Consider the following 24,361-nt stretch of genomic DNA (forward strand, 5'->3'; position numbering starts at 1 on the left):
GGCGAAGCCCTGCATGCGCAGCTCCTCGTTAGTATAGTGGACAGTATCTCCGCCTGTCACGCGGAAGACCGGGGTTCGATTCCCCGACGGGGAGAGCAAGTGCTTTTCTGTCCCATTCAGAAAATTTTGGCGCAGCCAAAAAATGAGTTCATTAAGAACGCTCGAAGCTCTGCTTCGGCGTCCGCCCGAGCCAAAGGAAATGCGTTGGCCGGGAATCGAACCCGGGTCAACTGCTTGGAAGGCAGCTATGCTCGCCACTATACCACCAACGCATGTGGTGGACGCAGGCTTGAGCGGTCAGCAAGAATGCTCGAAGCGCATGAGTCGCTGAAAGGGCTAGAGGAGCTGAAGCGATCGTTGTTTGGGCCCGGCACTAAGGAGAGCATGTCCAGGGATTGGATCCCTTCACGTACGAGAAAGCGCTGTCTTTCCATGCTGGCTAAACAAACATGAAGGCGTGACGCCGAATCGGCAAAGGATGCAAATAGAGACAACGACCAGTTGCGCACCCTTCCGCCGCGTGGCGGCAGTCAGTCAAATTCACTCTGTTCTTGACCTTCCGGTGTAGCTCTGCTGTGAGCAGAGCCCCCAAAAATACAGATCACTCGCAAAGGCTCCCCTCCACGGAAATCTTTAGTAAAAGGCGAAAGATTTATGCGACAATGAAGAGAAACCCGAGCTATGTCTCCGCCCCCTTGGGCCTGTGCGTTCCCTGTGGTAAACCACTTGGCTCGCCAAGGGTAATCTAGGGTGCCGATACCTGCCCACATGCTTTTCGTCACCCCCCTCACTCCAAACGGGAGGAGTGAATGTCGCAAAAATCCCCTCAGTCGCCCAATAATAACAAGCCCAATCAAGGCAATGCAATCTCTTTTCTCATGCCCTCATCTGAGAAGTTGGAGAAAGAAAAACAAAGAGTCCAAATAATGATCATGATGGGCCGATCTGGTATTTTACGGTGTAAGGCAAGGGTGCCCACTCCTGCTCCTGGCAATCGACAGTCCTGCAAAGTTGAGAGCTGACCCTAATCGAACACACCTGAAGCCACTAATCAAGGTCTACAGGATCGCCTGAAAATTAAAGGTGGGTGTGATCGATTAGGCTCAGCGCTGAGCTTTGCAGGAGAGTCGATCGCCAGGAACAGGAGTGGGCACCCCTGGTGTAAAGGCGGGGCCAGTCTGAGAAAAAGCCTCGCTTTGCGTAGTGATGTCTGGGCAGTGTCGTTGGCTGGGGGGCGAAGCCCTGCATGCGCAGCTCCTCGTTAGTATAGTGGACAGTATCTCCGCCTGTCACGCGGAAGACCGGGGTTCGATTCCCCGACGGGGAGAGCAAGTGCTTTTCTGTCCCATTCAGAAAATTTTGGCGCAGCCAAAAAATGAGTTCAGTAAGAACGCTCGAAGCTCTGCTTCGGCGTCCGCCCGAGCCAAAGGAAATGCGTTGGCCGGGAATCGAACCCGGGTCAACTGCTTGGAAGGCAGCTATGCTCGCCACTATACCACCAACGCATGTGGTGGACGCAGGCTTGAGCGGTCAGCAAGAATGCTCGAAGCGCATGAGTCGCTGAAAGGGCTAGAGGAGCTGAAGCGATCGTTCCAAATTACCAACACTTCACACTTAACTTCCCTGCCTACAAGAACAGAGGATAAACCAAAATTATTAGCATGAAATGCTAAACTTCTCTGTGAAAAGAGGATAAACCAAAATAACTAGCACGTAAATGCCAATCTTCCCTGCCTACACAGAACAGAGGATAAAACAATATTAGCACTTGATGCTAAACTTCCCTGCCTGGACAGAGGGTAACTTCATCTCTAAAAGTTCATTTTTTTAGAGGAAAACTTAGTTAACCAAACCCTACAGCTGTCTGTTAACTCTTCTCTGACGGCGCAGAGGATAAACAAATTTGTACTGGTCTTAAAGGTTCTTTTGGATTAGAGACAGCACTCACCACAACCTTGGTTGAGAGAAAAATTCAGTCTGGAAATCTTTGTTCAGCTTGAAGTTTTCGCTGGATTCCAAAAGATGCAGTCTGGAAGCAGATCTTTGTTTGAGCTTGAAGTTTTCAAACTGGATTCAGGTGAGGAAGCTGGAACTCTATCCGGGTCACGGCACCATCTGTTGTAAACCTATATCTTCTAAAGTTTAGGCAACTCAGAAGTGAAGACCAGGAGACGTTGGGATATCTTTCATACAGAAGTTACTGTTTATTGAGAACTCGCTGTGCGTCGCTGTAGTCATCCAAGTCTAAACTTAAAGCAGTGATACATTGTAGTTTATATACATTTAGGGGGCAGTGCTTAGGAATGGAACCCAAGCACCTGGGTGACAACCTTAAGACATGCAAATGAAGTATTCAGGTATAGCATACTGCCCCATTTAACGACTCCTAATCTAATCAGCCTAACTGCCCAAAGACGGGGGCAGGGGCAGCAAGAGCAATTACAAACAAAAGGCAAGAGTCTCCGTCGTCTGGCTCATTTCACTTACAATAAGAGAACAGGAACTGGCAGGGACCTCTTGAATCGTTCATCTGATGTCATCATCTTCACCATAAATGCTAAATACAATGTATATAACTTCTTCAGTTTGTACACTATTACATAGGGATCTAAATTAAACATTTAAATAAATTTGTAATCCCACAAGGCTCACACCTTTACAAAACACATGTCTAAATATTTAGCTGAAATTGTACAACATATCAGAAGTCTTTAAACTACAAGTATTTGCTCTAAATGATACTTTTCCCACATCTCTCTATTCTATGGGTTTCTTCATAGAGACACCTTCCAGTTCAATAACTTTTGAAAAGAGGCTCACACCTTTACAAAACACATTTCTAAATATTTAGCTGAAATTGTACAACATATCAGAAGTCTTTAAACTACAAGTATTTGCTCTAAATGATACTTTTCCCACATCTCTCTATTCTATGGGTTTCTTCATAGAGACACCTTCCAGTTCAATAACTTTTGAAAAGAGGCTCACACCTTTACAAAACACATTTCTAAATATTTAGCTGAAATTGTACAACATATCAGAAGTCTTTAAACTACAAGTATTTGCTCTAAATGATACTTTTCCCACATCTCTCTATTCTATGGGTTTCTTCATAGAGACACCTTCCAGTTCAATAACTTTTGAAAAGAGGCTCACACCTTTACAAAACACATTTCTAAATATTTAGCTGACCCTTTTCAACACATCAGAAGTCTTTAAACTACAAGTACTTGCTCTAAATGATACTTTTCCCACATCTCTCTATTCTATGGGTTTCTTCATAGAGACACCTTCCAGTTCAATAACTTTTGAAAAGAGGCTCACACCTTTACAAAACACATTTCTAAATATTTAGCTGACCCTTTTCAACACATCAGAAGTCTTTAAACTACAAGTATTTGCTCTAAATGATACTTTTCCCACATCTCTCTATTCTATGGGTTTCTTCATAGAGACACCTTCCAGTTCAATAACTTTTGAAAAGAGGCTCACACTGTTACAAAACAAGTTGCAAAATATTCATTTGACCCTAAAGAACATACTACAAGTCTTTAATGTAGTAATATTTACTGTAGATGTAAAATTTTTAACATCACTGTATTCTATGGATTTCTTCATTCACATACCTTCCATCCAAAAATATTACATTATCTAAATTTATTTATTACTGTAATGCCTGAAAATAGTAACTTTTTTTAATTAATGGATTTATTTATAGAGGAATTATTTGCTTTAAAAGAACTCTGAAACCATTATGAGCAAAGTATAATACAGAAATGTTGCAATTGTATCATTTAGAGCAAATACTTGTACTTTAAAGACTTCTGATATGTTGAAAAGGGTCAGCTAAATATTTAGAAACTTGTTTTGTAATGGTGTGAGCCTCTTTTCAAAAGTTATTGAACTGGAAGTTGTCTCTATGAAGAAACCCATAGAATACAGAAATGTTGCAATTGTATCATTTAGAGCAAATACTTGTACTTTAAAGACTTCTGATATGTTGAAAAGGGTCAGCTAAATATTTAGAAACTTGTTTTGTAATGGTGTGAGCCTCTTTTCAAAAGTTATTGAACTGGAAGTTGTCTCTATGAAGAAACCCATAGAATACAGAAATGTTGCAATTGTATCATTTAGAGCAAATACTTGTACTTTAAAGACTTCTGATATGTTGAAAAGGGTCAGCTAAATATTTAGAAACTTGTTTTGTAATGGTGTGAGCCTCTTTTCAAAAGTTATTGAACTGGAAGTTGTCTCTATGAAGAAACCCATAGAATACAGAAATGTTGCAATTGTATCATTTAGAGCAAATACTTGTACTTTAAAGACTTCTGATATGTTGAAAAGGGTCAGCTAAATATTTAGAAACTTGTTTTGTAACGTTGTGTGCCCCCTTGGAAAGCTATTGAACTGGAAGTTGTGTCAAAGGAGAACCCCATAGAAAACAGTGATGGTAGAAATTAAAAATGGTCTGTTATGTCTTTCTCTAAACTTACTGAATATACTACTGCTAAGCTTTAAACCTCAAATGAACTTGGCTATGTTTGAATGACATGGCACTGTCCACATATGTGGTGCTGAAGGTCCATCCACAATCCTACCTGCAAATTAAAGTTTCAATAACTTTTCACTACCCAAGTTAACACCAAACCACTTTGATGTTATTATGCACACTCCAAAGAACACACTACACCATGGGGATTGGCATATTTATTGCATTTAGTTGACTGTGAAATGCAGCTATACAGCTCAAATCTTATACGGTGGAACAAACAGCTCCAAAGCTTGTTCAAAGTACACTGTTGCTGCAGTCTGGTAAAGTTTTCCTGGCCAGAAAAAAATATATATATTTTTAGCATTCTTGCATCCTAATTAGGAAATAAACATTTTAGGCCTTGTCGGCATTTTGTAGATAATAAATAAAAAGTGAACTATCAAAATATCAAATGTCACATTTATTTCTCCCTCACAAATGCAAGTGTGTTTTTAAAAACTACATTCACATAAAGGGCCAGCAGAAGACAACGAGCACCACAACAATATGAAACATAAACAGAATACTAAAAAAAAAAATGTATTTCCATGACATATCAAATAGGCAATACACATTTCTCAGAATCAGAATCAGAAAGAGCTTTATTGCCAAGTATTCTTGCTCATACAAGGAATTTGATTTAGTGTCACAGGCTTCCAGCAAAGAGAACACACAGACAATAAAAAATAGGATGAGAATAAAAATACACACATACACTGTCCTCCAAAAGTTTGGAAACACCCCTGGCAAAGTGTGGTTTTGGATGACATCAGAATAAATCCTTATAATTTTTTGTTGGTGCAAATACTGTACATTAAAGTAACTTGACATTATCTTTGAAGACCAGCAATAATAATTTTCATTTTGATTACATAATAATGGCAATATATACAAGTCAAAGTCAGACATGCCCCTTTGCCAGCTGTGATGCCTGGTTACTGGTTTAAACTTGGCCCAGGTTTTCAGCTGCTAATGGTGGATATTTTGATGAATCGAAAATGTAATTATTTTCTATGTATAAACTGTTTATGTAATAAAATATGTTTTCATAGTTTGCGTTGTCCCTTATCAGTGCAAAACAATTTTCTTACAATTGAAACACACTTTCAGCATCAGCTCCTCTAACTAAATAGCTTACAAACACACATCACAAATCCATGCTTGTTCTTCTGGTAGCAGATTAATGTTGAGGCACTGAACATGAAACTACCTCTGGCATAATTCACATTGAATCTGGAAGGGAAATAGGACATGTTGTTAGATGTATTAAGAAAGTGTTGGAATTATTAAATGTAGTTGTGAAAACAGTCAACAGGCAGAAATGGCATAGTGAATACCCAGATGCATTGCTCCTCTGTTTGGGCTCTTTCTTTTTCTCCACACACAGAGCAGTACTCCTCTCTTCACACTGCAATCATTTGAATGTAGATAGGATTATAATTCATCTCTCTGTGTCTGACATGAAAATATACTGTTATTTCAAAGTACTTTATACCTGATGCCAGCAAAATTTCATTGGCCACATTTTTCCTGTAGTGGCACATCATCTCCTTATATTAATGCTGTCAGGAATTTTTGGGAACTCTTCCACCACCGGTTTCGCCATCTAGAAGGACAGCAATGAAAATTAATAGACACAGTGTCATATGGGAAAAGGTGAAGACAGTGTTTATGTAAACCACTTTCCCCCTCCATTTACCAGCATCACAAAGACACCACAGCTGGAACCATCCTCCTGAAATGAATGTTGGATTGTGCCAGGTTTCCACTTGGTACTCACCAAGTCCTCTCTTCCATACTTGTTTTTTCTCATTTGGAAAAATTCTCTGTTTTTGGAAAAATGCAGTGTGTGTGTTTATTGTGGTTTTAAGCAACACCAACTATTCTAATTTACCATCATTAATGTTGTGGAGCTAAACAAGCCAAATTACTTTTTAAAACAAACTGTCCTACCAAAGGTATTTGCAGGCTTTTTTGGCTTCTTTCATTTAATTTGTACCACTTTGAGGGTCAAGTATTAAAAATGGTTTCAGTGTAAGCATGTAGACACTAAAATGGAGAAAAGGAAACAAATAAATTATAACTACTAAGTCAATCAAATGTCGCTGAAAAGATCAAACATTTCTATATGGGCATGTCCATGTTTACATGTACTAGCTTAACATTTGTATTTGCAGTCTTTTTACTTACCGCAAACCTCTAGTGTATGTTGTTGATATTTACGAAAGTGATGAGCCCATCATATTGCTCAAAGTTGACCTGTTTATCAGAAATATGCATAATCATGTCTGTGTACTGTACATGTAAAAATTAAGAATCACAAGGAGCTGCTCTCACTGCTCTCATGTGGCCTCAGTGTTTGGAATTCCTTGGGATGTAACAGGTACTCCTGATTCTGGCTAGGAGACTTATCAACTCTGTAGGTGGCTTCTTCCATAGCATGTCGACCTATAATTACATGCAGTTCATACAGTAAATAATAGTGTACCTTAATATATGCAATAAATAAATAGTTTTCATTTTTGTATAATGATTTAATTACCTCTTCCTCTACATTGAGTACCTTTGCAGGAAGCTGACATGCATCAAAACTTGAACATTTCTTGCTCTGTGTCACATACTTGTGGATCCTTTTTTGGGGGGAACATGTTTTTTTTTTGTGGAACAGAAAATCATTTGGAATTGGTGGATGGGAAATGTTTGTTCTTCTTCATCCAAGTTTCTTGAGACTGATCAAGGTTCATAGGTGGCTCAGTTGTCATTTGCACTGTGTGTTCATTCGTTCACTGCTGTGTGTGTGCAATTTGGATGGGTTAATTGCAGAACACAAATTCCGAGTATGGGTAACCATACTTGGCCACGTCACGTCACGTCACGTCACGTCACGTTCACTTAAAATTTTTGGGACAAGAGGGGAGGGGCTGTGGGCCGTAGGAGCCACAAAGCCTCACGTTCATGGTTCTCAGTCCCACCCCATGCATTACAATGATAATTATATATTTAATAATCTTTCATTTAATTCAATAATTTCTCATTAATTCTCAGGACACTGCTCCACTGATCATGTGCTGGTTACCCCACTGCACACCTGAGATCACTTCCTGCTCACTCTTAACCTCAACATGGTTCCTGACATAACACATACCCCTCCGCATGTCATCTTTCGATGTAAACTAGGCTCACATTCACCCTCCAGGCTCTCTGTTTTACTTTCATCTTTGCTTCCTCGCTCTAAACAGTTAGCATCTCTTACTCAAACTGTCAAACACATCTTACCAACAAACATACACTCTTTCACATCCTTCTCTCCACTCTCTGAGTCAGAAGTCTCTAAACTCATCCTTCCTAAATCATCCTACTACTTGTCCACTTGATTCTATTTCATCTCATCATATTTCATCTCATTCACACTGGTGTTTTTCCCTCAGCATTTAGACAGGCTCGTATAACCCCACTACTTAAGAAACCCACTCTTAACCCAACTCTTTTAAAGAACTCTTTTCCCTTCTTCCTTTCATAGCAAAAACTCTTGAACGAGTTGTGTTCAACCAAGTCTCTGCCTTTCTCACACAGAACAACCTCCTCTACAGCAACCAGGCTGGTTTCAGAAGTGGACATTAAACCGAGACTGCCTTGCTCTCAGTTGTTGAAGCCCTAAGACTGGCAAGAGCGGTTTCCAAATCTCCATTACTTAACTAGCTGGATTTGTCCACTTCTTTTGATATGGTCAACCACCAGATCCTCCTGTCAACCCTATTGGCAAAGGGCATCTCAGGAACCGCCCTCCAGTGGTTTGACAATTACCTCTCAGACAGGTCCTTCAAGGTATCTTGGGGGGGGGGTCCAAGTCCTAACATCTAGCTGCTGGGGTGCCTCAGGGCTCAGTTCTTGGACCACTTATATTCTCTGTCTACATGGAATCACTGTCTACATTTTGTCATTCAGAAACATGGCTTTTCATATCACTGCTATGCTGATGACACTCAACTCTACCTCTCATTCCATCCTGATGATCTGATGATAGCTGCTTGCATCTCAGCTTGTCTAACAGACATTTCTTGCTGGATGAAGGACCATCACCTTCAACTCAACCTTGCCAAGACAGAACAGCTTGTGGTTCCATCTAACCAACCACTTCATCACAATGTCACCATCCAGTTAGACACATCAACCATCACTCCTTCAAAAACAGCCAGAAACCTTGGAGTTGTGATTGATCAGCTCACTTTCTCAGACCACATTGCTAAAACTACCCAGTCCTGCAGATTTGCTTTATTCAACATTGGCAAGATCAGGCTCTTTCTTTTGGAACATGCAACACAACTCCTTGTTCAGGCTCTTGTTCTGTCCAGGCTGGACTATTGCAATGCTCTCTTGGCAGGTCTTCCAGACAGTTCTATTAAACCTGTACAATTAATCCAGAACATGGCAGCAAGATTAATTTTTAATGAGCCGAAAAGAACGCATGTCATGTCTCTGTTCATCAATTTGCACTGGCTACCAATAGCTGCTCACATACAATTCAAGACATTGATGTTTGCCTACAAAACCACCACTGGCTCGGCACCCCTTTACCTAAATTCACTACTTCAGACTTACGTACCCTCTAGAAGCTTGCGTTCTGCAAGTGAACGACACATTATTGTGCCATCCCAAAGAGGCACTAAATCACTTTCACGGACTTTTACATTAACTGTTCCCTCCTGGTGGAATGACCTGCCCAACTCAATTTGAGCAGCTGAGTCCTTAGCCATCTTCAAGAATCGGCTAAAAACACATCTCGTCCATCTATATTTGACCCTCTAACTCACTCTATTCCAAATCTATCTATCTATCTATCTATCTATCTATCTATATATATATATATATATATATGTATATAAAAAACACACACCTTGTTATGTGTATTAATTTACAGCGATTATCGTCCATTTGATTGCATAGACACTATTTAAACTAAACTGAGCTAGACAATGACATCTCTGAATTCATTAATGAAATGCCTTTAACTGAAAATTGAGTATTTAATCTTATCATTATACATTACTGACACTCTGTCCTCCAATTTGATACTGTTAAGTGCTTTGACACAATCTGTATTGTTAAAAGCGCTATATAAATAAAGGTGATTTGACTTGACGTGTACTGCGTTAGGCTAACCACGACTTCTCACAGCACTTGCATTTTATTGCTCTTTTGTTGGTTTTGATTACTTCTACTGTCCTCACTTGTAAGTTGCTTTGGATAAAAGTGTTTGCTAAATGATTAAACATAAATATGTGGTTTGTTTACATAAACATTGTGTTCACAATGATCTTTTGCTTTTTGTTGTTAATTATCAACAGCATATACTAACGTGACAATCAAAAATGTTCTCATTATACATTTACATGTAAATAGTCAAAGAACATAAAGCACACACAATCTTAAAGTTTTGCTGTCCATCCTGAACCTAACCACAGGCTCTACTCTTCACGACAACGGTAACACTACAAAACCAACATAACACAAACTTCTGTAAATCCTGAAACTGGGAAGTGGATTTCTAGTTCCCAGCATGCTTTGCATAGGGCTAGATCAGGAGTGTAAATCTGTAAATTAAGTACTGCTTAATGTGTTTTTTTAGTAAAGGGAAAAACTTATTAAAGTTTGTTGTTCAGCTATTTTTGACATTTAAAAGAGTTTTTGTTTATGCCGATTTTTGAGGTTACCATTATTGTGAAGTGTAGGCCTTGTGGTTAGGCTATGGCTACATGAGCTAAAACTGTTGTTCTCAATGAGTTGATAACCTTTTTTGGTTTGTTTTAGCTCATTTGCAGGCTGAAAAAGTTTGATGTGAGAGCAAGTATTATGTTGGCTGTTTGTTCTTATGAGCATAACTAAAATATATCAATTTAAAGCTAATCACATGACTTATATGGTCAGCATTTCTACTCTTCCCAATTATATAACGCTTATAGTAACTACTGATAATCTAAGCATAAACTCCACTCTTCACCACAATGGTTAAAAAACATATATATGTTAAATGTTTGAAAAAAGTAAACATTAAATTCCAACGGGTTTCTCCATTTTTATAAAAATGCAGAAAACTCACAACTCTTCAAAGTCTGAACATCAACAGTACTGGGTGGATCTATGTGAGTGAATTGTGTTGAGAACATTCACAGAATATGTGAAATGAAACTGATGTGATCTCATTAAATTAGCATGATTTTTACTCATCAGTACAATTAACTAAATTTAAGTTCAAATAAATCAGTTCAACTGTATGGAAATAAGTGTCATAATTTCATTAATGCTTCAGCTGTTCTGGTATTTTTGACACAACTCCTCCCGTGGCATCAAGATAGAAAGACACAGGAGACCTACTTTGCAAATGATGCAAGAGAATGCTGATGACATACTCTGTGTACAAATGATCAATGAACAGATTCATACTGAAAAGTTGTATGTAGCCTGGTATTTTGTGGCACATTCCTTGATTATTGTCTGCATTAACTATATTTATATCATGATGTCAGAGTGAATGGAATCCCTTTTCCTCATTTCTGAGCCTATTACTTTTAACTCTTTTTTATTGAGACATTGTGTCATGTTCCCAGCCAAGAGTTGCTCGTTTGGTGTTGAGTGTGCTGTAAAAATGTTGACAGGGTTCATGCGTTAGGGTCTTTGTTATTTTTTTTTAGGTTGGTTACTGGCCTAGCCTTTTTCTCTGAAAGTTTGTGTTGTATATCTACATTTTGTTGGACTAACATGTTTACATCTTGGCCCAGTGCAGCAGGATTATTTTGGATTGTGAAACAGGGTCATTATGTGTCAACTCAACCAGAGGTCCCCAGTTCAAATTTTTGATTTTGCTAATATTTTTTTCTGAAGACAGACAGACATGTATAGTGATGAAAGCCAAAATATTAAATGTCATGGATGAATATTTACTAAGTAATCCACTATTTTGTAGAGGGGGTCAAAATGGCCATTTTCACCTGAGATTCAGAGCCAAATTACAGGGGGTAAAAATGGCTTCAGAAAAATGGCAGCATCATAATGTAATTTTTACACAGAGATTGGTAGGCATGTTAGTAAAATCTGTTCACTTTAGCAATCTTTTTTGCATTATGTGCCAATGGTGACCTGGGGAAACAGCACTTTTCAAGTTTTTTTCTCCAAAGTTTGCATGCCTGTAACTCAAGAAGTATAAAGATATCTTGATGCCCTTTTACATATTGGGTCTTAACAAACATTCCGTTTGACATCTCCATTTTTAAGGCCCTATATAGTTCGGTTCCAGAGATATTGGAATTTTAATATGGCTTCAGATGTAAATTGTTAAAATGTACATATTTTCAGTGGTCAAAAACCAAATGTGAGTCAATTTGCAAAAATATGATTTTCTTTTGGAATCTTCATTTTCAAGGCCCTACATTGTTCAGTCCCAGAGATATGGGGACCTCAGTGAGGCTCCATTTTCAGATTGTTGAATATTACATTTCAGCACTTGAAAACCAAATGTTGGTCATGGTCACTTTGTATACAGCTGATACTTAATGTATTTTAAAGCAGAATGTCTGAAGAATAAGTAATGTTGAAACTAGGAATGCGTCTTGTTTCCCTCTATCAAAATAATTGTATAGGACATACCTGTTTGAGTGTCATAAATATCCCAATATCCCTGTATGGTTTAATCCAACACCTTGGTGCAGCTCCATGTCCAAATTGTTGTGTCCTACCCATTTTCACACCAAATGTGGTTTTGTGTTTATGTAGTTATCATTGCTGACAATGCAAATAATAACAGTAACCTAGTGTTTAGGAATGTGCAGTGTGACATGATCAGGATTAATTGTTAACTCTAGATAAAGTATGAACAGTGTGAAATGTACAATAAGATTACACAGGATCCCCTTTAGCACTATAACTATGCTCAAATTATATAACAATAAAAAAGAAAAATAAATTCTAATAATTAATCCAGGTTAGGCAAATCTTGGTTTATTGATGTGAATGCAATGTGTGGTAAAAGCAACCACTTTTCCCTATGAGGTGTGGGATTTGATTCAAACATGTTGAACTCTTTGTTAGCTTCAGAAGCTGTTAAAATGAACAAAATCCCTTCTTCCAAATATCCCTGAAACTGATTAAAATCTTATGAATAGACTACTGAGAGAAAGATAATGTCCCTCAACTCCAATTTCAGTGCATTTTTAACACTCCAACAGGTATGTTCTGTGCATATTGTTTTGATAGAGGAAAACAAGATGCATTCCTAGTATGCCTAGTAACATTACTTATTGTATTTAAAGCAGAATGTCTGAAGAATAAGTATCAGCTCTATACAAAGTGACCAACATCTGCTTTTCAGCCACTAAAATAGGGAATATTTAACAATCTGAAAATGGAGCCTCATTGAGGTCCCCATATCTCTGGGACTGAACAATGTAGGGCCTTGAAAATGAAGATTCCAAAAGAAAAGTTTATTAGGAACTAGAATACTTCTTGAGTTACAGGCATGCAAACTTTAGAAAAAGAATATTCATGGCACTCGGACAGGTATGTTCAATGCAGTTGCTTTGACAGAAGTAAACAAGATACATCTCTAGTTTCAACATTATTTGTTCTTCAGACATTCCTCTTTACAAAGAAAAGTATCATCGTATTTTTGCAAATTGACCCACATTTGTTGTTTTTTTTACCACTGGAAATATGTACATTTTAACAATTTACTCTTGGAGCCATATTTAAATTCCAATATCTCTGGAACCGAACCATATAAGGCCTTAAAAATGAAGATGCCAAAAGGAACATTTGTTAAGACCCAATATCTAAAAGGGCATTAAGACATCTTTCTACTTTGAGTTACAGGCTTGCAGACTTTGGAGAAAAAAACTTAATAATTCACATAATTCAACAAAAATAGCTAAAGTCAACATATTTTACTAACAGACCTACCAATCTCTGTGTAAAAATTACATTATGATGCTGCCATTTTTCTGAAGCCATTTTTACCCCTGTAATTTGGCTCTGAAACTCAGCTGAAAATTGCCATTTTGAAATTTGGTTGATTTGACACGGAATGACCCAATAGTATTTGGCTGGGCAAAAGGGGAATGTGCACACTGCTTTCATTTGTAAATATGGAAGATTTTTTTCTGCTCCAGGGAGCCTTGACATGTTGATATTTAAATGAGAGAGTATAACATAGATTTTCTCTTTTTTTTTTTAAAGCGGTCAGACACATGGTCTGTCCAAGGTTGTCTTGATTTTGAGGACCCTTCTTGTGGCCTAATCTTATCTCACATTTTTTTCGACATAGGGTTATTTATTTATTTATTTCACCTCTAAACATCATCTCCAAACATTTAGTCCAGGCTCTCCCTCCTGTACTTTCATGGCCTCAGGTGTATGCTTGAGACACTCTGAGTCAATGTACGGCTCCTGGTATATAGGTTTTGAGTCAGAGTCTGTCTCTCTTTCCAAAATATATGTGTTGCTAGATTGAGTACCCACACCTTGACAATTAAGATCCAGCCCTAGATGCCAGATGCCAGATCCCATCAGAAAATAACAGTTTGTCCGGTAACAGAACAACTAGTCAGCAGAGCTGTCGATACCCAAACCCTGTTTACAGCAAGTCTTGTCTGGTACCCAAAAATACCCAAAACGACTGTTAACAGTCTTCTGTCAGTCAAGAATTTGACCGAGGAATGCCAGAGAAGAGCGGAAGCAGGAGACGAAGTGATGATGGTAAAAAGTAGCAGAGTTTATTGAACAATCTTAGTTGCGTTTGTCTCAATGCTCAGACTTTGTCTGATGAGCACAAATTCAACAAGTAGTATTATACCAAACTGATTCACAACAACATCCCATTAACCTTGAGTTTCCATAAACATTCCCTGCTATCTCTTATTCATACAGACAAAACAGTTCATTAAACCCCATAATCCTAAAATTGAACAATAATGGAATTGCATAAGCAAGAAAAACAAAAATAAATATGAACTATAGAAGCATAATAAAATTAATAAGTAAATAAATGAATAAATGTTAAAAGACTTAATGATTTAAATGATAAATGATAAAAATAATCAAATGATAAATTATATAAATGTGTAATGACTAATGATTATATGAATAAATGATTATAAATGAATAAATGAACAGTTTGCATTTGAGGATCCTCAGAACCTTTAGTGCCATACTGGGTTTCCACATCTGCCACTTCTGCAGCTGTTGTAGATCAGTTTAATCAATTACTAAAATTTCAAACACATTTAGATTCACCCTTCTGTTATGTCATACAGTGTCTTGCGAAAGTATTCAAACCCCTTCATTTTTTTTTTTTTTTTTGTCACATTTTATGTTGCAACCTTATGTTTAAAAAAAAAAAAAAATCCACATCAATCTACACTCCATAAACCATAATGGCAAAGCAAAAACAGAACTGTCACAACTTTGTAAATTTATAAAAAATAAAACACTGAAATAAGTACATTGCATAAGTATTCATACCCTTAACTCAGTACTAAGCACCTTTAGAGCCTCAAGTCTTTTTTGTTTGATGCGACAAGCTTTGATCATCATCATCTGGCAATTATCTGCCATTCTCTCACCTGTTCACCTCTTAAGCTCTGTCAGGCTGGATTGGGGCAGATGCACATTTTCAGGTTTCTCCAGAAATATTTGATTGGGTTCAAGCCCAGGCTGTGGTTGGGCCACTCAATGGACATTCACAGAGGTGTCTATAAGCCACTCTTGCTGTGCTTAGGGTCATTGTCCTGTTGGAAGGTGAACCTTCTGCCCAGTCTGAGGTTGTGAATGCTCTGGACTGGGTTTTCATTAAGGTTATCTCAATATTTTGCTGCATTGAGCTTTTCTTCTTCTCTGGCGAGTCCCTCAGTCCCTGCCGCTGAAAAACAGCCCCACAGCATGAGACTGCTACCAGCACACTTTACTTTTGGCATGGTACTCTGCAGGTGATGATCAGATCTGGTTTCCTTCAAACATGATGCTTGAATTCAGGTTAATCAGACCAGAGAATCTTGTTTCTCACAGTCTGAGGGTCCTTTAGGTGCTTTTTTTGCAAATTCCAAGTGTGTTTTCATGTGTCTTCACTGAGGAGAGGATTGAGTCTGGCCACACTGCCATAAAGCCCAGATCGGTGGGGTGTTGCAGTCAGGTTGTTGATCACCACTCTAACCAAAGCCCTTCTCCATCAGTTGCTCCGTTTGGCCAGGAGGCCAGTTCTAGGAAGAGTCCTGGTTGTTCCAAATGTCTTCCATTATGGATAATGGAGGCTACACACTTCTGTGAAATTTCAATGCAGCAGAATTTTTTTTTCTGAACTCTTCCCCAGATGTGTGGTTTGATGCAATCCTGTCTCTGAGCTATACAGGCATTTTTAGTTTTAGTTTTTTTTTTACTTCAGGGCTTGGTCTTTGCTCTAATATGCATTCTCAGCTGTTAGACCTTTTATTAAGACATGTATGCCTTTCCAAATCATTCCCATTCAATTGAATTTGCCACAGGTTAACTTCACTCAAAGTGTGGTAACATTTACAAGCAATATGAATGCTCCTAAGCTAAATTTCAACTGTCCCAGATAAGGGTATGAATACATATGTAATGGAATCATTTCAGTTTTTTATCTTTAATAAATCTGCAAAGATGTTAAAACCGGTTATTTACTTTGTCGTAATGGTGTATATAGTGTAGATTGATGTGCGGAAAAAAGTAATTTAAAGCAGTTTAACATAAGGCTATAACAAAACAAAAAGTGAAAAAAATGAAGGGGTTTGAATTCTTTCACAAGGCACTGTATACACACACACACATATATATATATATATATATGGCTGTGGCCAAGTGCAACGGATTCTATTTACACTATTTAAGTGAAAATAGCAGTATATGTTAATGATATGCTATTTACATTTATGCATTTAGACGCTTTTATCCAAAGCGACTTACACTGCATTCAAGTAACAGTTTTTATATTTTATCAGCTCTTGCTTTCCCTGGGAATCGAACCCATGATCTTGGCGTTGCTAGCGCCATGCTCTACTATTTGAGCTACAGGAAAGCATACTTATTTACACTATGTTAAAGTAGCAGGATTTTCTGCTATTTATACTACTTATTGCAAATAGTGGCAATTATCTGCACTTCAGTATTAGTACATTATAAAACAGTATGCAATAACGTATTGAGTGTAAATTATAATTCTAATTTAAATTATTAAATGGATGCAACCTCATTGGGATAATAAAGCCCTCCCTACACCTACCCTAACCAATACTTTATTTTCAACTTTTTGATTATTTCCTTAGCTTTCCTATGAGCTAAATGCCTTTCCGATGCGATATGAGATTTGAAAAGGGAGAAAAAAAGTTTGGCAAAACACGGTCTCGAACTCGGGTCGATCACGTCAACAAGCATGCATTTTATGACATACGCCACTGGAGACACACTCTTATATATGTCTTTTATAGTATTGACTATCCTAATCACACCTTGGTGGGCAGATTTAGTGTAAATAGCTTCTGCCAATAAGACGGGATATTTGCACTTAGTGTGAATAGACACTCCGTTTTGTTATACAATATATATAAAACAAAACTCCCTGTTGAACAACTTTGCAATACATTTATTTTCATTAGTGTATTTGTGCATCCTGAGCTGAATAGGTTTTATAATCAATAGAGAACAAAACTATAGATTTGTACTTTTAATAAACACTTTACTAGAAAAAAAATGCTGTATGAATGCAACAGTAGTTTCCTCTGCTGGACAACAGCTGCCACCTTGTGGGGTATTTTTACTTGAGTACTGTGCTTTTACAACAGTTATGTGTCTGACAAAGCAAATGAATAAATATCCCTTTGTAACATACAAGATCAAGATGATAAACATTCCTGACACATCACTACAGTTAGAATTAATAACTGAACATGATAACTAGAAAATTACAAAATACTTTAATATTTATAATTGTTTAAAATGTTTTTAAAGTATTTGTTTCAGCTGTAAGAGTTTGTCCAAATAAACCTCCTCTATATGACTTTAGTACCATGGACAGTAAATCGTTGCAGGCTGTAGTGATCGAAACATGTTATTTGTAGACGGTCCCTCAGATGAGCGACACTCCATAGAGGTAAGCGTGTTTATCAGCGTCTTTAAAACGTCGAGTTCTACAGAAAAATGTGTTCTGCTTTGTGCTCATAGTAGTCGGTAATGATAACTGACCGAAATTAGCCTTTTTTGATGCAGATTAACAAAGTTATTGAACGCGGAAGTCCGAATGTGCGAATATGAAACCAAATTTACCCAAGTATTCTGACTCCGTATTCAAACATTTGCCTTGTATACGAACGTACTAAACGTGGTGTTTTTTAATTTTTGATATGTCTTTCTTTTTTGGCCCCAGTACCAGCTCAAAAGACCCCTGTGGCCCTTCCTGAAGAGCTGAAATTTCTTGTCCAAGAGCCAGCCAGTTTGTCACAATCAGAGTCTTCACTACCAGCTACAGGTGTGTAATATGTATTTATATTTAACTAACAATATTTATAATATCTATCTTAGCTATTCAAGCAGTTCAATTGAATCACATTCAGAATACACTTTGTGTTGGCTTTAAATTCTTCAAAACCTGACTCAGTAAATTATTATTATACCCTGTGTAATGTTTAATTACAGTAGTAGCCAAACCTGTTAATAAGAAGGGGATTTCCATATACTTTTGGCAATGTAGCGATCATCGCCCTGGTTATGTAATTTATAAATAAATGCTAATAGAGGAATGGTGTTCTCAGGAGACAGCAGCGCTGCAGACACCCGTCGAGCTTGTACACTTACATTTGAGGAATGTGGCATAGATGGTAAGGGTGTACTGCTCATAGACTTGACAAATGTAGAAATTCCAAAGAAGCTGAGTTAAATCTAATGCTGGGTTAATATCTGTCATCTTCAGAGACCACTTCCCACATAGCTGAAGCATCACACAGTAAGATGATTTCTTTACTCTGCTGCTGCCGATTTTTATGAGCATTATTCTTGTTCAGTTGCTTGCTGTTTATTTAATTATAGAGATTTTAATGTAGCTTAACAAATGTCTGCATTATGAATGTTGTTGTTCAGAGTTTTTGACTTCTGTTTTAATAACGTTTATTATTATTTTGTCTATGTATTTGTAGAGCCATTGTCCTCTGCTCCTGATGTTTTGTCAGTGCCCAGTTCAGCTCCTCTACAGAAGACAGCTCAAAGTAAGCATCTATGATTCTTCAAACATGTGCCTAATTGATTGGAGTAAGTCTGTAGCTATTCTTCTGTCTTCATTTCAATCACAACCAGGTACACCAGCCCATCCCAGAAATCCTCCTCCACAACTTAGCTATGACCATGATATCCGCCAATGGAAGTGTTCCCAGCAGCAGAAGATCTGGATGAAGACAGAGCTGGAATCCATGAGTCTATGGCCTGGCTCAATTCCTGTGAGCAACCCCATGAAGATTGTGTCATTGTGGCGTTTACCTCCTCAGCCAGAGTTGATGGACACAATCACTGATCTGCCATCTCCCAAATATTTCCAGCTTCATGCCTTTTTTATTTGGAAGCCTGAAAATGATACCCTGATGGCTCGGCTGAGATATAACTATGCTCTGCCATGCATGGAGGACTGTAGACAGCCACAGGTGACATCTGCAGGTGTTGGTAGACCTCGTGTGATTGCAGGCATCACAGGTCAATATTACTTATTCTCGTCACGTTTGTGCTGCAAAGTCTGCAAAAAGAAATGGTATACAGACAACCCGCAGTGGCTGGAAAAGCTCCCCAAAAGATTTACAAACTTGTTGCCAGCAGTTCTTACTTATAAGAAGGCTATCTGTAAATCTTTATTGGATGAACTGCGGCATACAGGTAAAGCACCCACTGACATGGCCAATCAGGTGATGGAAATGATGCACCTGAAATATGAGCGTGCCCACTTAGCCTACCTCCTCAGTTGCCAGAATATAATAGATGCTGAGGCTGGAAAGTATGGACAGAAAAGCATCACAGGATTCCTAAGAAAGAAGACCCAGCCTGTTCCCTTTGGGGAGTATGATGATCCCAGTGGATGGAATGGAATTGCTGTGTCTGCACACTACCTCACTGACTGCCTCCTGTACGAGTACCAGCGCCAAGAGGGAGCAATTAAAAAGCTCCTACAGGGAACATTTGGGCAGGCTTTCCGTTCTGACCACACGCGGAAGGTGGCCAGGAAGGTTACATTTACATCAGGCACAATGTCATCTTATGCCATCATGAATGAAACCTGGATGATCATATCATGGGTGATGGTACAATCAGAGACAGACAAATCATTGGAGCCCATGTACAGGGGACTCGCAAACCGGTACAGGATGGCAGAAATGGAGAAGGCACATTACCAGTGGGTAGACAGGTAGGCAATGGGCATTGTGAAGATTATAATAACTAATTATAATATAATTACAGGATTGATACTTCCATCCCAGTCGAAAAAAAAAAACTTCCCTAATGTACTTAAAGTGCTCTTTAGTATTTATTGATACGTGTACTCAACTGTGCTATTTTGGAACACCATGAATATGAACTAAATTGTGCTTTTAACACCTTCTCTGTATTAAAAAATGTGTTTAGTTACCACTTTTAGTACACTTGAACCCATCTTTCATACACTAGTGAATTTAAGGTGTATATATAATATTATTAAAAAAAAAAAAAAATATATATATATATATATATATATATATATATATATATATATATATATATATTTTTATATTTATTATGGAAGTGCACTTTTTTTTGCCTGGGATACCTTGCCTAAGACATCTCATGGAGAATGTGCACATCAGAAAATAACATTATCCTGACTGATGAACAGATCCACTGTCGGATTGCTACAGCAGCATTAACATTATACTTTTCTGTTCTTGTTTCAGAGACTGCTGTGCACCGTTCAGAGTGCCAGACCCTCACAAAACAGAGCACCTGAACTGGGAAGCATGGCAGACTACGGATGACATTATTGCTGAAGCCACTTCTAGAAGTTTACAGAACACCTGTGCCTCCAGATCTCACTTTAATCAGCACATCACCATCAAGCTGGACCTGTTCCATTGTATGAGGCGCTTCCTCCGTGAGTGTGTTACTGAGCATCACGCCCTTTACAGCTCCTTCTGCCAGTTCTTGTCCGCTGCTTTCAGTGTGGTGGATCAGGAAGACCTGCAGAAGCTCAAGGATGCATACGCGTTTTGTGGGATTCAGCCTGCCAACCCCACAAAGCAGCACATTCGAGACCACTGCAGAACAAAGATCCCACAGCCTGGAGAACTCCTGAGAAGGGTTGAAGATGTTATACACCATTTTAATTTGGCAGCAGATCCTAATGGTGTTCCCCTGTACAAATCCTCCATGCTTAAAGCGTGTTCACATTCTGCGGGGCTGTCTAAGTGATCTAGAGGTTGCAGGTGAAATCCTATACAGGCATGGTGGAACACTGCAACTTAACCACGTCCAGGGCGAGGGGGCCAAAGTTCCAGTATGGATCCCCATAAGAGGAACATCTCAGCAGGAGGGGTACCACTTCCATCAGGCTCAGTGGGTCACTGGCACACGTGTCTCCTCAGAGCTGTTTCAAGCCCAGGGGATGACCGGAATGGCACGGTAGAATTTTCAGCGTCTGGTGGACCTGAAACAGCCAGGTGTTCATCTTCCAGGAGCCTTTGATCCATCTCTGATTGCTGATCTGAATACTGTCTCAGAAAGGCTGTTAGGTATGCCAAAGTATCCTGCCCTTCGGGTATCTAACAGAGATACTGGAGAAAGATTTGGGCTGGAGTATGTTGAACCTGGATGCCGCCCTGTTGTACTTGACTGGGAAAAGCACAAGACCAAGACTACTCAACCTGTAAATCCAGCTGAGCAGTGTGACCCACCCACAACCCAGTCTCAATACCCTTCCCAGTCAACAATTTGATCTCACAGTGATGTCACCATGATCTCCCAGGATACTCGTGATGAGGTCACAATGTGAGGTAACAGTGAGCTAAAAGTGTAACCTCACAGCGCCCTCACTGTGTGCTCATACTAATGTGAGGTCAAAGTGCACTCACTGCGCAGAGACTAGGTACCCAGCATGCATTGCAGCATGAAGCTTTTGATTGTCACCATTGTTGAGATTCATACACTGTCATTTAAACACAAAGAGAAACATCAAGAATCAGAGTAGTTAATAATGTTTGTGTCTTATGCTTTTATAATTCTCCATAAATGATTATGAAAGTGACGTTACTCTGAATTTGTGCTCTGCAATTAACCCATCCAAAGTGCACACACCCAGAGCAGTGGGCAGCCATTTATGTTGCAGCGCCTGGGGAGCAGTTGGGGGTTCTGTACCTTGCTCAAGGGCACCTCAGTCATGGTATTGAGGGTGGAGAGAGCGCTGGACATTCTCTCTCCCCACCTACAATCCTTGCCTGCCCAAGACTCAAACCCGCAACCTTTGGATTATGTGCCTGACTCTCTAACCATTAGGCCACAACTTCCCAAGACTGCATACAGAATCTAGGTGATGACTGTGTTGTTATCACCTGGTTGCAGTCTCTTTTTGGGTTTCCTTGCCATAACATATGTGCTTTACAAACACAGTTACAGCAGCCCCAAAAAACATAATGCTATAAAGTCAAGGGTCAAGAGCCCAACTAAAGCAAACACTAATCACTATGATGGTAACATCAAACAAAACAATAAAACATCATGAGTTAATAATGAGTGAAGCTGTTGATTTGTTTATTTAAGTTGATTTCATCGAAGGCTGTGTCTGGAAGTCAGTTGTATGTTTGGAGAAGGTTCTTATAACAGAAATCTGTTAGCTGGGCGTGCACTCATGAGCTCATCATGTGAGAGCACTGTGATATCTCTGTGATAGTGTTGAGAAACAGGAAGTAGAATGTCCCCCAGCGACTGATATTTGAACTGCCTCCTCTCAACCTGCTCAAAATTTTGAATTCACAATGAGCTCATATATTACTCACACTGTGAGGATCACCGTATGAGAATGGTGTGATGTCACTGTGATCATCGCGTGATCTCACGTGTTGACTGGGTTCTGCTGTTCTTGATGTGACTCCAAGTCCTCATCTAGAGTCAGGTAAACTTTACAGATGCAGGAACTCAAAAGACACTGTTAAAATACTTTTTGGCAATAATTAACAAAACGTTCTACATTCTAATATTATTATAGTAACCTCCAGTGCCCAGCCTGTGCCCTTGCTTTCCTCATCTTTTTCTGGCCATGCTGAGCTTCGTTCAGAGACAAGTGAGCATTTGATAGAAACCCAAAATCATCCCATAAACACCTTTGCTTTTCTTTATTCAAAAAGTAATTACAAATGTTTACTTCCTGTTGTAGTAACCTCCAGTGCCCAGCCTGTGCCCTCGCTGTCAACTTCTTTTTCTGGCCATGTTGAGTTTCATTCAGAGACAGGTGAACAAGTCACAGATGATCATGTTCAAAACATTGCTAGTATTTATGATCTAAGACAAAGAATGGTTAAATGTTATTGTGATTGATGTAGGAACCACATTCACACCCCCTCTGCCAATGATGGCCTCACCAGCTAGCACCCGCACTGGACTGGTGGTAGGGTGTTTGTGTTGGATCACAAAAGGTGGACAGCCCCAATGAAGGAGGCCATTGACAACTTGCTAAAGAAACACCATGGCAAGAAGGACATGATTAAGCTTGTGGATCAGGAGTATGCAGCAATGGTCCATAACTCCTGTACTGATCCCAACAGCATGCTCCATTCCACCATAAGATTACACATCTCACAGTATGTGAAACACTTAGCTAAACTCTTAAACACCAGTTCTTCCTTAAATACAAGTCCAGAAAAACTTCTTGAGAGACAGCAGCTCTGGTATTCACTGACAGAGGGTAGTGACACTACCAGTGTTCTGGTTATGACAGTGACCCCAGCAGTCATACACCCACCTGCACCTTCTTTGACTCACGAGGCCATTGAGAAAATTGTGGAGAAAATTATGGAGAGACAGCAGCAGCAACATACAGAACAGAAGAAAAAGCAAATGAAGACTTGTATTGCCTGTGGACAGCCCAAATCTCGGTACGAGAACGATGGCTCCTCCATCCACTTCTTTTATCAGCAAGGTTCTGTTAGATACTTCTATTGTTCCACAAAGGTTTTTAAAACCTACAGTGGAGAAGGACTAATAAACCCAAGAATGCCATTTCAAGATTTTATGGAGACAGAGTTCTTTCAAAGGGAACTGGGAGTCACAAAAAACGGGTTGAGGAGAGAGGGCAACAAAAACGGAAAAGGTCTGATGCTCAACAAACTGGCCGCCTGTGCAGATTCTGCAAAATGGAATTGAAGCAGGGCCCAAATAGTCCACATATACATTCAGGTTTCCCTGGGGTCCCAGGGAAATATATTTACTGTCCTGCTAAAGTCTTTTCAATTTACAAAGGTCAGGGCATGGTCAAAGAGATGACCTGGAAAGAATTTCAAGACTCTGCTTTTTATGAGGCAGAAAAGCAAAGATGGGTGGCAGAAAAAGGAAAATGAAAGGATTTTTTCCCTTCTTGTTTCTATAATTAACTGTATATATTCTCTGGATATCTTTAGATTTCTTTTGTGGTTTCTGTTTTTATAGTTTTATAATTTCATCTAACTCATTACATATCGCCTTTGATTATCAGCATGATGCACAGAGCCCTACTTTATGTACAAAGTGACAGTACAGGTCTGCATTAAAATCAGGCTTTAATTAGAATTAATATAA

At 38.9% G+C, this 24,361-nt stretch overlaps 1 long non-coding RNA gene and 5 other non-coding genes across 9 annotated transcripts; 2 read left to right on the forward strand and 4 right to left on the reverse strand.

Annotated features, from left to right (window-relative positions):
* Nucleotides 1-22: 22 nt before the first annotated feature.
* Nucleotides 23-94, forward strand: trnad-guc (transfer RNA aspartic acid (anticodon GUC)). The gene has a single exon. It is a non-coding gene; the product is annotated as a tRNA-Asp (tRNA).
* A 106-nt stretch (nucleotides 95-200) lies between these two features.
* On the reverse strand, nucleotides 201-272 carry trnag-ucc (transfer RNA glycine (anticodon UCC)). Its single transcript has one exon. It is a non-coding gene; the product is annotated as a tRNA-Gly (tRNA).
* Nucleotides 273-566: 294 nt separating this feature from the next.
* Nucleotides 567-682, reverse strand: LOC131527803 (U5 spliceosomal RNA). The gene has a single exon (XR_009267761.1). It is a non-coding gene; the product is annotated as a U5 spliceosomal RNA (small nuclear RNA).
* A 573-nt stretch (nucleotides 683-1,255) lies between these two features.
* Nucleotides 1,256-1,327, forward strand: trnad-guc (transfer RNA aspartic acid (anticodon GUC)). The gene has a single exon. It is a non-coding gene; the product is annotated as a tRNA-Asp (tRNA).
* A 106-nt stretch (nucleotides 1,328-1,433) lies between these two features.
* Nucleotides 1,434-1,505, reverse strand: trnag-ucc (transfer RNA glycine (anticodon UCC)). Its single transcript has one exon. It is a non-coding gene; the product is annotated as a tRNA-Gly (tRNA).
* Nucleotides 1,506-4,711: 3,206 nt separating this feature from the next.
* LOC131526575 (uncharacterized) lies at nucleotides 4,712-12,252 on the reverse strand. Of its 4 annotated transcripts, none has more exons than XR_009267496.1 (8): nucleotides 12,173-12,252; nucleotides 6,869-6,979; nucleotides 6,722-6,790; nucleotides 6,485-6,580; nucleotides 6,231-6,357; nucleotides 6,027-6,137; nucleotides 5,869-5,939; nucleotides 4,712-5,764 (listed from the first exon to the last, which is right to left on the reverse strand). It is a non-coding gene; the product is annotated as an uncharacterized LOC131526575 (long non-coding RNA). The 4 variants fall into 4 exon arrangements; XR_009267495.1 differs by lacking the exon at nucleotides 12,173-12,252 and adding an exon at nucleotides 7,074-12,152; XR_009267494.1 differs by lacking the exon at nucleotides 12,173-12,252 and having other exon boundaries at nucleotides 6,869-12,152.
* Between the last annotated feature and the right edge of the window lie 12,109 nt (nucleotides 12,253-24,361).

This window comes from Onychostoma macrolepis, chromosome 20, assembly GCF_012432095.1.
Source record: "Onychostoma macrolepis isolate SWU-2019 chromosome 20, ASM1243209v1, whole genome shotgun sequence".
NCBI classification, from domain to species: Eukaryota; Metazoa; Chordata; class Actinopteri; order Cypriniformes; family Cyprinidae; genus Onychostoma; species Onychostoma macrolepis.